Source organism: Myotis myotis, unplaced genomic scaffold (genome assembly GCF_014108235.1).
Source record: "Myotis myotis isolate mMyoMyo1 unplaced genomic scaffold, mMyoMyo1.p scaffold_m19_p_8, whole genome shotgun sequence".
NCBI classification, from domain to species: Eukaryota; Metazoa; Chordata; class Mammalia; order Chiroptera; family Vespertilionidae; genus Myotis; species Myotis myotis.
In genome coordinates, this window is record NW_023416390.1 from 51860341 (window position 1) to 51874471 (window position 14131).

The 14131-nt window shown below is 37.4% G+C and overlaps 1 non-coding gene across 1 annotated transcript; it reads right to left on the minus strand.

The window, feature by feature from the left end:
* Positions 1 to 4520: 4520 nt before the first annotated feature.
* LOC118662332 lies at positions 4521 to 4649 on the minus strand. Its single transcript, XR_004969714.1, has one exon. It is a non-coding gene; the product is annotated as a small nucleolar RNA SNORA25 (small nucleolar RNA).
* Between the last annotated feature and the right edge of the window lie 9482 nt (positions 4650 to 14131).

Genomic DNA, 14131 nt, shown 5'->3' on the forward strand with positions numbered 1-14131 from the left:
AAATGGTATGGATCTATTTTGATAGAAGAGCTGATATAATCTGTTGATGGATCAGATAAGGGGTATGAGAGAAAGAAGGGTTCAGAATGACTCAGAGGTCATGGCCTGAGACACTGAAACTATAAAATTGCCATCAACTGAAATGGGAAGATCAGAAATTTGTGCAAATATACATTTTTGATGCCTATATGAGAAAGAAATATTTTGTAAATCCTTAATCAGTACCCTTATATTGGGTAGCTATTTTCATTCATATTTAAATTTAAGAAAGGAGATTAAGAGATAGAAAAAAAAATCTGGACTAGATCATTCTCTTGATTTCACCTATTCATTTATTCAGTTACTAATTACTGCAATCTCTTACACATTAAAAGCTCAGTGCTAGGTGCTGACAGAGGTAGAAAACTGTTCATAAGTGAATTATGCTGACAGCATGACTATAATTTAATAGTGGTACTGATAAAAAAGGGAACTGTGTGTATCATTAGCACAAGTAAGATGCCATAGAGTTAGGGTACACAAAAATGATTATGAGGAGGTGACATTGTGAGATGGCTTAAAAAATTGGTTGACATTTTATATTTCAGGAGGAATGTTGTTACATCACCAAAGCTAGAAAGATTATGAAAGAAGAAAGGAATTTTCTGATTTGTTAATGATTTTGAGAATTTGTTGAAGGAATCTGAAAGAACAATCTATATCAGGATTCCTCATGAAGTTTTGAGAATTAAGCCCTAATACTAATTTTATGTAATGAATTTGCTGATATCCTATGCATCCAGAATGCAACTAGCTATGTACCATTCCTGGGAGAATTGAGAAAATTGTTACATGTTTGAAAAAGGCTGCTCTACTCTGAACAGGTTTTAAATTCAAGGTTATATTTAATTAGTATAGAATATCTCAGCTTCTTGTCAAACTTCCATATCTAACCCAATAAGAAGTAAGATGGGAGGTAGACTTGATGTCTGCTGAGCTCAACATCAGGTAAGAGGCTACGTAGGTAAGTGAAAATAGCAGAAGAAATAAAATAAATTTCTCTTATTCTTGAGGATCATATAATCTAATTGGGAAGACAAATGAAAGGACAGTGCATGAGAACAGCTTCACAGCACCATCTAAATACTGACCAGTGATTTCATAGTGTTTGAGTGTAGACAAAGAAGGGTAGGGTGGCGGCAATTTGCATTAAAGAATGAGCAAGGTTGCCTGAGTTGAAGCAGAGAGGACATCCTTGAGGGTCTGAATAAAAATATTAGCAAGCCATTGATTAATTTTAAAAAATTGACATTTGAGCAAGGATTTCATGAGTTAAACAATCGAGACTTTACAGACATGCTGACATTCAGATGGCTTTCCTTGATTTTCAGGAAAAAAAATTATGTACAAACATCTGCACTCATGTTTGTGCTCCTCAAATCTGCTGGATTTTCGTCTCCAAGGCTGACATCTGTCTAATACTCGAATTGTGAAAAATGTCCGCTTTGATCGGCTCTTTTCATTGACAGTTATACAAGTTCCTTTTGGAAATCACTGAGGGCTGCCTTCACAAAAACGCACACTCCAACCTGAGGAAAACTTTGAAGGGAATGCAAGCTCTCATCAAGGCGAATTCTGCGCCCCCTGCGTGTGGCTAACTGTCCGACAAAGCTTTCCCTCTTAGGATGTGGGACTTCCTAAGGGATTCTGAGGCGCCTGTGTTTGGGCTCAGCAGGGCACTTTAGCTTTGGAGCTCTCTATGCCATTCTAGAAACATCCTAGACACAGCGGAGAGAGCAGGAAATCACACTGTATCTTTCCAGTACCCATTTCAGCAGCCCGTTGCCAAAGCAAACATTTTGTAACGGTAACATCTTGAGGTGAAGCGTGAGAGGGCAGGCGCCGTTGCGGGCGGAGGAGGAGAGGGGCCATGCCTTCTGAGGCTGGAGTAAGGTGACAGGGCCCGGCGGTACCTGAGCACCGCGCACTGCAATATCACAGAAGTGATGCAGAGCGTTTAATGAGTCGGGACTGAAAACTTTAATTAGCTTGTACAGCTCTTTATTATTTTATTATTTTTCGTTCATTATATTCCCTGCTCCGTCTCTGCGGATGCACTGCATTTTCATCATCAAATGACGGGCTGGCTATTTTTGTCAAACAAGAACCCTGAAACCATCCAGTGAGTGCGGAGACAGTCTGCCCGCTCTGTCAACAGGATGAAAGCGAGTCTCGGGCTTTTTTTTTTAATTACAAGGATAACATGTTCGCTCATCTAATAATGAAGATGGTTAGCAATTTTAAATTTTAATAATCAATTACTGAAAGTAATTCTCCATTAAACCACAAGAGAGCCATTAAATCTCAAAAGATGGAACAGGCTGTATGTAACAGTAGCAAATTTTCTATTTTTAAATATCATTAGGGAATATCTGATTGTTTCATTTCTCTGCATTTCTTTTACCTTTTTCCTCATGCAGACCATCTCATTTTCTGCAGGAAGACAGCACATGATCTTATAAATAATAAAAGAAAACCCTTGCAAGACTTGATCCAGGGGTGTGAAATATGTGCTAAGAATGTAATTTATTTCAGTCTGGCATATTTTGCCTGAATAATAAGGAAGGTGACTAATTAATATTATAAGATGCTGTGGGCAAGGCAGCACAGTGGGCTAATCCACGCTCCTTTCACCTCTGGAGACCCGCATTCAGGCCTTCGAGGGCTCCCAGCCGCTGAGCACAGGCTGGGGGAAGGGAGGGGAGGCATCAGATGTCTTTTCCTGGCTGTGGAGACCCCTGTCCATATTCTAAAACCACCCTGAACATCAGCCTCTGCTCTGAGGAAATGAGGGAAAAGACAAATGATTGCTACTTGGCTGTGGCAATTTGGCCGACTTACATGTCAGGGAGAGATAACTCGGTGACAGCATCAGCTGTCCTAGCTCTAGCCTGGGTTAGGCCGTTCACTTTCATCCCACATAAACATTTGGAAATAGATGGAATAAAAGAAAAGGTGTGTGTGTGTGTGTGTGTGTGTGTGTGTGTGTGTGTGTGTGTGTCTTCAGAAAGAGATGACCAGAAAACAGTGAATTATTTAGAATCAAATTAGTCTAAGTTCCCATTAGAAGCAAACTGATTCCGTCTCTGCAGTATCCAGAGCTCAGAGAGTGATGTGGTACTGTGCTTTATTTCTAAGGCAGTTCATAAGTTTTCAGACAATGGGAAAGCCACGTTGAATCTAACCAATGTTGCTACACTCTACACCACCCACCTGAACCACGACCATGTGGTCTATGGGATGCAAGGAGCTTGACTACCTCGAAAATCATAAACTCCACAACCAGAGAGGAAGTTCTTATCGTGTTGATCGCTTTTCTGATGGAAACTGTGTCTATGTTCCCAAACTGTGCTGGCCTTTCCGGGGAGTAGTTTGTGCTTCCCGGGGAAGGGTTAAACAGAAATTCTGTCAAGCCAGGCAGGGCAAAGAGTATTTCACAGCATAGATCATTAAAATACAGTTCCTTTGTACTGATTCACAGGAAAGTTCAAGTTTCTGGATATTGTTGGATTTCTGCTTCTCTCTTTCTGGGGACTTCAGTCATCATTAGAACGATCGCCAGGGACAATCCGGCTGGGTGGAAATGAGGGAATGTTGGAGATCTCCAGGTGAAATTTGAATTCTGGTACACAGAGGGCAAGGAGAGGCAGAAGAAAGAAGCAGATCACACCAGATTGGTAGGTGGCAGGTTTAACAAGCAAGGGAACTTAGATAATCAGGCTTGTCTTGGGCAGTGGCAAGATAAGATTATCTCTGCATTTGTCTGCAAGAATTGTGTTTATATAGATGCCTTAATGGGGTTCCATTATATACACAGTAACACATTACTCTCCCAAGGCATCTAGTACAGGAATGGTGCGCAGGATGTACATTTCAAGGACAGGATTAGGGGTAAGGAGCCTCAATTGCTCTGGTCCAACTCACAGGTCAACCAGCAATCACATCATCTCAATGACATCCTCCAACAGGAAACTGTAGTACATATCGGATAATGTTGGTCTTTGTTAGCATATCTGATAGGTGGTTTAGTAAAAAGATTAAGAAGAAAGTATTTGTTTAGATTAGGTTATGATGTGAATTCCAATTATCCAGTTATGATGACTAATCCATCTTCCACTTATCTATTATTAGTATGTGTAACTGGCTGTGAGAGAGTAATTGAGATATATATATATATATATATATACTTTGAGACATATATTTACTTTCTGAAATCACCAATCATGGATTAGTATTAGTGAACTATCATGATCATATATTCTCAAAAATACTTAGTACTGCCCTAACCGGTTTGGCTCAGTGGGTAGAGTGTCGGCCTGTGGACTGAAGGGTCCCAGGTTCGATTTCGGTCAAGGGCATTTACCTTGGTTGTGGGCACATACCCAGTAGGGAGTGTGCAGGAGGCAGCTGATTGATGTTTCTCTCTCATCGATGTTTCTAACTCTCTATCCCTCTCCCTTCCTCTCTGTAAAAAATCAATAAAATATATTTTTTTAAAAAAACTTAGTACTATTGGGTGACTATAACACCCTCTGGAGAACTTCAATCTTTAGTCATAGAATTAAGAGCTCCTGGTTTCACAGCCCCATTATCCCTATTTGAAATGACCTTATACACGTTTTCAGTGGAACAGAAGGATTCCTAACCTCTGGATAACATAGGTAGGTTTTAAGAAACAGACATCCTGACAGTCACATCTGTAAATCTGTGGTAGGGAATCCACATTAGTGGGTTTAGCTCTGCTTGGTACCTTATTCTCTAATGTTCTTCCACATCCCATTTTCTACAGAAACAAATCTAGTCTTTCCAAAGGGCATATGTAGGAAGTATGGTTTCTTTTATTTCAAATCTATATTTAGAGACAAATTACAGCTCTTGATGCTGTGGTTTAGTGAAGCTGCTATTTTCGGGGCAAATATGTTACTTCTGTAATGAGTATAAAAACAAGATGACCCAGGGCATGAAGAATTGAGCTTCGTGCTGGCTGCAAGCTTTTTTTGGGGGGGGGTGTTTTTGATTGGTCCCTGGGGTGCATGCAGGTAATTGAGCAACATACTCTGGGTCCTCAGCTATTTGGTTTGGAGGTCAGGCCGTGGATTCCCTCCCCTATGAATCTTTACTATTTCAAAGAGGAAGAGAGTCAACTCATAGTGGCTTCCCTAAGGAATATCTGATACTCCACAGATAGTTGGAGGAAAAGGGCAGTACCAAATCCCCTCGCCCTCCCTAATGGTGTTTAAGGTGCTCCCTAGAGATGGAAAAGTCATCCATGGCATCATTCACAGCAAGACTCTATTCCACAGAGAGAATGGAAAAGTCAGCTGGGGGCCACTGGAGGGAATCCTCTATTGCTTATTGAGAAGCAGAGAACAGAATAAGGGTAAAGCCTATGGGAGGCCTTATCTAACACCCAGTGGAGGGATGGAGAGGCAATTAGATAACCTTGCTAGAATGTTCCAGGCTAGAATCATAGAAAGTTAGGAAAAACATTAGGAAATCTCTAGGTGTAGGCTCCCATATGACTGATGAGAATTGGAATGACGTGTGGAGTTCAATGAGCAGCCCTACCTATACCCACACTGAGAATCTCTGACTCAAAGCACTAGGTTTGTTCATTATGAGATTGTGTATCGTGAGGTAAATTTTTTCCCAATGAGGGGAAATGCAACAACCCTCTTTGAGTCTCATTTTTCTCATCTGTTAGGTGAAGATAAAAGTAGTGTAGGGTTTCTCAGCTTTGGCACTATTGACATGTTGCACTGGATAATCCTTTGTTGTCATGTGCATTGAAGGCTGGTTAACAGAATTCCTGGCCTCTACCCCTTAGATGCCAATAGCACAATTCTGAAAACCAAAAGTGACTCCAGACACCACAAATTCCCCGCTGCAATAGTGTAATAGTGGGAATCATGAGATTCTATATAAAGTGCTGGGCATGGCATCTGGCATGTAATAACTGCTCAATAGGTATTAGATATTATTTTCACCCACTGATTAAAAATGTGATCAGTGTTTTTAGTAGATATTAAATAATACCAGATATTAGGAATACCATTCGTTCTCTCAGGTAATGAGTAAATGTTCTTAGTTCAGAGATTCAACCTGCACTCCTGTCCTTTGCTTTGAATAAGGAGAAGCTGGTTTTAAAGAAAGCATTTTTTTTCCTGTGTTCACAAGCTTAGATTATGTATACTGTGCAGATACATTCACAGCTAATCCGGTAAATGGTTTTCAGAACAGTGGCTGCATGATTAATTGATTAAACACTGCAGTGTTCATAGCATATTCTGGGAGAACAATTGCAAGTTTGCCAGTGTAATACACGTCTTGATGTTGAGCAGCTGGGCACAATATTCTTATTTGGAACGACATTCATGACAGTTATAGGTAGGCTTTCATTAAAAATGTGTTTATATTGTTTCTGAACCATAGAGTGCTCACTGACTTTGTTGACATAATCTAAAGAGGAAGGATGATATTCGTCTCTGTTTATCACGCACATTTAATGCCCCATCTTTTGAGGGCTATTATTTGATAGCATGTACAATAATACAATTATTCAAAAGACAATTCTAGCTTCTTCTTGAAGGTAGTGATTAAAAACAGGCCGGACAACATGATCTACCGAGTCTTGGCTTCATAGCAAACTCCCACCACTTCAGCAAAAGCAAACTTTAGGCTGCTAATAAGAATGGCCGTGACTAACCGAAGTAATTCCTTCTTGCATTCATCTTAAACTCTTTCAGAGTCATCAAGGTTTTATTTCTTTAGCTCCAGGTTTAACTGTTGAATTTTGCAGAAATCATTGAAAGTTACACAGGGGGGGAGGTTAAATTAAAGCAAAAGACACAACTGCCTTTAAGACAACATTCAAGAAAGGTGGAGGAAAATCTAAGAGCTTCTGCGTTCACCTCTATATGGGTATATTTTTTAAATGGAAACATCAGGCTAACAAGAGCCACCTTTCAGCTTGTGTTGGAAATATTTGGGTTTGGTTCTCTCATTTAATTTGTTTAGAGTGAAACTCCTATAGTAACTGATTTAATAGAATCTTTAGGCAAGTTCTTTAGGAAAATGGACTATTAAAATTAGAATATTTATTTAACAAATTACAAAATCAATTTGAAGAACCAAATAAAAACAAAATTATTTTTATTTTCATTTAAATCTGTGTTTCGTGATCTTTGAGGCCATCCATCCATTGCTCTGCCTCCATGTCCCAGCTATTGTTTCTTCTACAACTTTATTCGTCCCAAATAGACATTTTCATGCTTTCCTGATTTTCTCTTTGGACATTCATCTTCAGCACATTTTTTTTAAATTTATTTTTTGTTGAATTTATTGGGATGGCATTGGTTAATAAAACTATATAGGTTTCAGGTATGCAGTTCTACAATACATAATCTGTATGTTGTATTGTGTGTTTACCACACCAAGTGAACTCTCCTTCCTTCATCATTTATCCCCCCTTTACCCTCTTCTACCTCCCCCCACTCCCACTTCCCTCTGGCAATCACCATATTGCTGTCTGTCCTTGAGTCTTTTTTTTTCTTTGCTTAATCCCTTCACCCTTCTCACCCAGCCCCGTTCCCCTCCTCTGATAGCTGTCAGTCTGTTCTCTATATGAGTCTATTTCTAGTTTGTTTGTTAGTTGATTTTGTTATTTAGATTCCACATATAAATGAAATCACATGGCACTTGTCTTTTTCTGACTGGCTTATTTCACTTAGCACGATAATCATCCATGCTGTCACAAAAGGGAAGAGTTCCTTCTTTTGTAGGGCCGAGTAGTATTCCATTGTGGAAATGTACCGCAGCTATTTTTTATCTACTAATCTACTGATGGGAACTTGGACTGCCTCCAAATCTTGGCTATTGTAAATAATGCTGCAATGAGCATAGGGTGCATATATTCTTTAAATTAGTATGCTATGGGTCAAAATCCATCATTTCAACTCTCTTTTCTAGTTACACCTGTGCACACTGGTTGTACCTTTATTCAACTGCTCCTCCTCACTTAGGTGATTTCTTTTTGCTCTATTATTTTGCACTGACTTGTAAAATGCTTAGCAACTTTGTGCTAGTTGCATGTGTTTCATATCTCTCCACGAAAACTGGTATATCATGGAAAGCAGAGACTGTCTTTGAAGTTTATTTTTCTCAAAGTTCCCACAAAGGTGTTTTGAATGTATAATAAGTATGTGCTGGGGGAATTAAAGAATGCTATGTTGAACTATTTTACAGTGAGCTTTTATGAAGGGCCTCTTATTTAAATGTTTAAATTTTTAATGAATCTATATAATAACCAATAATACTATTAGAAATATCACTGAATTTGGATGTTGCCCTATTATAATATAGTCTAATTCTCATCTGCAGATGGAAAAAACTGTGTGAATAAATAAATGACTTACCTGGTAAAAACTCAATAATCAGCCCCAAAAGGTAACTGGATATTTCCACTCACAGTCCCCAGTTTTCTTCCCTTAGTATCACTTCTCCTGTTAGTTAAATATTACCTACGAAAAGACACATTGATCTAAATATAATTCTAATCAGCCCCAAAAGGTAACTGGATATTTCCACTCACAGTCCCCAGTTTTCTTCCCTTAGTATCACTTCTCCTGTTAGTTAAATATTACCTACGAAAAGACACATTGATCTAAATATAATTATAGCAGGTCACCTTACACTTTGCTAGAAAGGCAATATATCACATACTGGAGTTACACTTGTGCTTGAGAGACATACAGGTTGGAGACTGATGGCTGGCTTTGCCACTCCCTAGTCCGGAGAATTCAGATGCATAACTTTAACCCCAAGCTTTGTTTATTTACCTGTAAAATGGGACTGATAATTGTACTTACTTTGAAATACCTAACACATCTGATATATTTTGCATGGCATATAAAAAGCTGTTTGTAAATGTAACCTATAGTTATTAACGCTTTAGGACTTTACAATTTAAAAATAATTTTTAATATTAAGCTGATATGTTTATCGATACTACTAATGGATTCTAATCCATATATTTCATGTCAATTTTAAGAAATGTGTGTCTTTGTACTCTACTTTGTCAATGTCCCCAGGAAAATTTATTTTGGTAATAGTTTTCTCCAAATTATCTAGAGAAAAAGTTTTTTCTTTTGAGTTTTCAGTTTAGATAACTTTGATGTTATAGATACTTTTGTTTTCATTTTTAGAACTTTCTGGATCTTATATTAAAACTAGCTGTCAACATCCTTAAAAATTACTCTATAGTTTTGGTCATATATCTCCTTAAGGAAGTATGCTATTCCTTAAAAAAGTAAAATGATAAAAACTAATACTGAGATAAATTGCTTAGTTTACTCTTATTTAGCACAGTATTTTATAGCTACTTCTTTTAAAACGATAGGTTGAATATAAAATTCACATGAGGAAAAAATAGATTCATTTTATTAATTTTATATCTTATATTCTTTATTTTCACCTCATGCTTCCTTTTTCAGATAATTGGAAAAAATAACTTTCTGGAAAATGAGTTACATAATATTAATTTTTTTAACATTTGCTATTATCTAAGATCAAAGTAGCACAGATGCCTTTTCCTGGCCACAAGCAGGTTTGAAGTATGGCTGTACCAGGGCAAACTCAAAGTACCTACTCTACATAAATTAATCTCCCAGAGGAAAATGCATTATGCTTATAATTGAAGTTATCATTTCTAATACCACCATTAATGCTGATTGAATCTTAAATTTGTGTTGGGATCATTTATTTGAAGGCACTATATCTCTTAAAAATTCATGTCAAGTACACCCTATAAAGGTTAATCTACAGTCTTGAAGCTATTTCTTAGGCTTTGGCAACCTGGAGAAGGTCAGATTATGAATCTATGCAAAAATAAGAGCCTATTTTTTAATGGGTAGAAATAGATCTATTTTACAGAAAGATAGGGATTGGCAATTTAGCTTAAATGTTTTATTTTTTAAATATAAAGAGTTGTTAGATGTGTTCACAATATAATCCAGTTTTTCAACTTATTATTTTTATTTTGTTAAATTAGAATTTTCACATTAAGTCATTTCCTCTACTCTTTCTTCATATAGTGAGCCCTGGAAATAAGTAACCTTCTTCGATGAGGTCCATTTTTTTGTCTCTTCCTATTTTTTTTTTTCTCATCCCTTTTCATGCAGCGATGGTTGCTATCACAATCTACCCCAGATGCTAAAAATTTTGAGGGAGGGTCATTCTTAATGCCTCCTGTTATCTTCCTTTGCCACATCCAAGAAATCTTAAGTGCTATCTATTTCTTCTCAAAAAAGCTACAGAAGATATGGAAAGCATCTGCATCTTTCTATTCTCCCTATCATTGCTTTAGTGCAAGTAACAGATACCTAGCCATTAGGCTGAATCATAAAAATTTGACAAAAATACTCATATATTCACAATTCATGTATTTCAACCTAAATAATTTTTCTTTTCTTTCTAATTCATTTGTTTTGCACTGCAATAAGAGAAAAAAATGTCAAAAGCACAAATCTGAGCACATTTTACCCTTGTTAATCCCCTTCAACGGTATTCCTCTGTCCTCACGATAATGTCCAAATTCCATTTCCTGGCCTACAAGGTCCTGCATGAGCTGTTCTCTATTGTTTTATTTAATACTGTATTTTTTTGCAGCTTTTCACCCTTGTAATTTTGCTCATCTTATCTCTGGTCTTTCGTACACATTGTTTCTTCTACATGGTCTATCTTTACTGCCTCTTTTCTTGACTGAATCCAATTCATCTTTCATATTTCACTGTATCCAACACGCTTTATAACCTCCCAGATCTGAGTTAGAAGCCTTCTTAGGTGCGTCTGTAGCTAGCCACGCTGTATTTAATTTCATATTTTTCTTTTCTAACTCTTTTACTCAACATGCTCTATGAAGGCAAGGGCCATATCTTCCAGTTGATCCCTGGCTTCTAGTGTTAATGCATTGCAGGTTACTTACTCAAGTTAGCGTCAATTTCCAAAGAGGATGGTAACTTCATAGGGGGTGGTGAGGATTGCATGACAACACCTGTGTAATAGGACTTTTTGGTAGGCTAGTCTTAATTTTAGTTCTTAATACTTCCCCTTCCTATTAATTTCCTAAATATTTATGTGTGTTTTTGTTTTTGTTGTTTTTAATGTTCTCACTGGTAGAGGAGAGATTTTGGTGCATGATGTAGGGACTATAGAGGAGGATGGGAAACAAAATGGAGTGACCTTTCCAGTTCCTCTGCCAACTCCCATCCCTGAGACGGGGTGTAGGCTGGTGTAGGGAGAGATGTAGAAGTGGTGGGGCTCTTCAGGGCTGCACTGTATCCAGGTGATAAAGTGGGCACAGACTTTGGAAGGAGACCTTGTTGCTCTCTTGCATGAGATTCAGTGTTTTGTGGCTCTCAGAGGACTGGGACCTTGCATTTGCTAGACTCAGGTTACAGGGATTTATTGAGACTACACCTGGCAGTAAGGAAGGCGGCACTTATGTCATAGGAATAAAGAACAATACACATAACAGGTCAGAGTTAGCAGAGACTAGAACTCGATTCATGAACATCTAAGGGTCTTTTGTTTTATGGATCTTCATTTTTGTGTTCTTCTATTAGTGGTACTCCAAGACATTCCAGCGTTGTTTTTATTCTTCTGTCTTCTCCCTTCTCTTGCTGCTGGCTGTTTTACTTATCCTCTATTCTGAATGTCCTTTTATCTATGTCAAAGCTTTTTATCTATTCACACATCTATTCATAACTGAAATTATATTCATTTTACCTTGGAGGATAAGACTAAATAGGAAAACAGCTCATTATGTGACTGTGAACTTGTTGTCTGGTCCTGTGCCTCTGCAAGCATTACTGTATTTACTCATTATTCATTAAGTTAATTCACTCGACAGATAGTCACTGAACATCTCTTACATTTTAGGCACCCTTCCTGGTACTAGTAATAATACCTAGATACTATACATAAATGTCCCTGCACTTAACTTACTCACGTTCTAACAACATTCAGACTACTGCAATTTAATATTAGACATGGAAAAGGGACGGAGACGGGGGTAGAATTCTAGTAGTTACCAATGTGATATTACATTGAAAGGTATCAGCATATAATGGATGAGAAAGCTGAGGTCTGTTTTCAGGGCTCTGTCAGCTAGCTGCATGCTTTCATTCTGCCTGTTGATTGCTCACAGCCTTCTCTGTGTCTTACTTCTAAGTGTACACCATGCATACATTGTACCCTTTCTCCCATCAGACTGCTCCTTCCATTGCCATATAAAACCACTCTGCTTCCCTAGGTCTTCAGTAGTTTATCTATGAAGTTAATTTGTGGGCTGGAGAGTGCTCATGAATGAATGTATATTATGTCCAGGTATTGTGTTCCCATTTCAAAGGGAGTCTCTATCATCCCAATGCCCCCCCAAAAGCACCTCTAATGATAATTTCAAATCTTTCCTTCAGGCTAACGGGGAAGCAGTATGGTCCACAGGCAACCATTTAGTGTTTCCCAGATCTTACTATCTATATGATTAATTGGTAAATACTCTCTTAAAACCCCAACCGAAAGAGAAATAAGCCAGAGTCATTTCTGTTTTTATGCCAACTGTGGCATATGTCCTTCATTCCTTTAAAAAAGAAACCATTTTGAATCTAAAATATTATGAGATAATTTCCACATTATGCTCATTAAAAACTTTAAAAAAAATAGATCTTTCTTGTGTTTGACCTTATAAAGGATAAATCCTGGGTAATACCTGTAAGTGGGATAGGAGCAGTCATCAGTGAATCGCTGTTTAAGTACAAAGACACAACTCAATTACAGCACTGCATTATTTATCATCTGGCTGTTACTGCATTCCCCTTAGTATTATTTCACCTTAAACATCAGGACCCCAAGATTCACCACACTGGGAGTTATTGACTGCTTTCAGGGCAGAGCCTGCTTTCAAACACAATAGAAGCCTTAAATCTTCGTGTTTCCCAGTTGTCATCCTCCTGTCATAGCCCTTTTTAAAAGGGTTTGGGGTTCTCCATTCATCACATATGCATAACTTCCATTAGTGTTAATCACATGCTCCATTTTAGAGCTGTTTTGGCCCCTCCGGTTAAATGGGCGTTTAAGCAGTTTTTAATGCATTATATGTACTTATTTTTTAAACGAGTATTATATGCCCAATTGACTGGAATGAATACAAAGTCCATCAGGTGAATACAGATTTATAATTGTTTTTAAAGTATGTATTATTTACCCGACCAACCATGACAGCCCTTTTGGAGTCATTCCAGCTGAGAGGGGAAATACATGTGTATGTCAATACCAAATAAACCTTCATGAAATCTTTTAGTGAGGTTCTCTCGGTTAAACTTAGAGCTTATCTGGCTAATCATTTCCTCTCATTTTCTCTCTCCACAAATTCTCAAAATATTGTTCACTCTCTTTAGCTTGCATTATCATATCATTATCCATGAACTAGATGAAAGCTATGCAAATCCTCATTTGATTCAAGTAAACTAAAAAAATACAAGATATACAGTGGCTATGTGGTGTTAGACCCTAAGCCTGAAAAAGAAAATATATGCTCAGTTCTCAAGTCACATGCAATTAAGCTATATTAATAATAAAAGTTAATGAATTATCTTATTTTACAAATTAGTTCATTTGCCTAAAAAATTACAATAACTAGGCTGACCAAAAGAAAGAAATGATATATATTTCTTGTTTTCTTCTCAATTAAACTCCACTCTGCTATTTTTTCATAGCATTAAGCATGTTACATATCTTTTCTTTCTTCCCTGGGTTAGTAAGATTATTTCAAAATTGCTTTTCCAAGTCTTTAATATATTTTTTATTTTTTAGTATATTTACTTTTTACTATAATAATAGATTGACTGTATATTGAGATGCTGGAATTTATTTTTATTGGCTTTTAAAGCTCAAGACAGATTCATCATGCAATTTTAGACAATGTATTCAGACCTATGCCAAACGAAAGATTACTGCTCTAGCCCATAATGTAAACCATGTCCTGTGGTTGGTGGAATTGAAATCCATATTAGCTGTGAGAAGAAAATGTATTGCT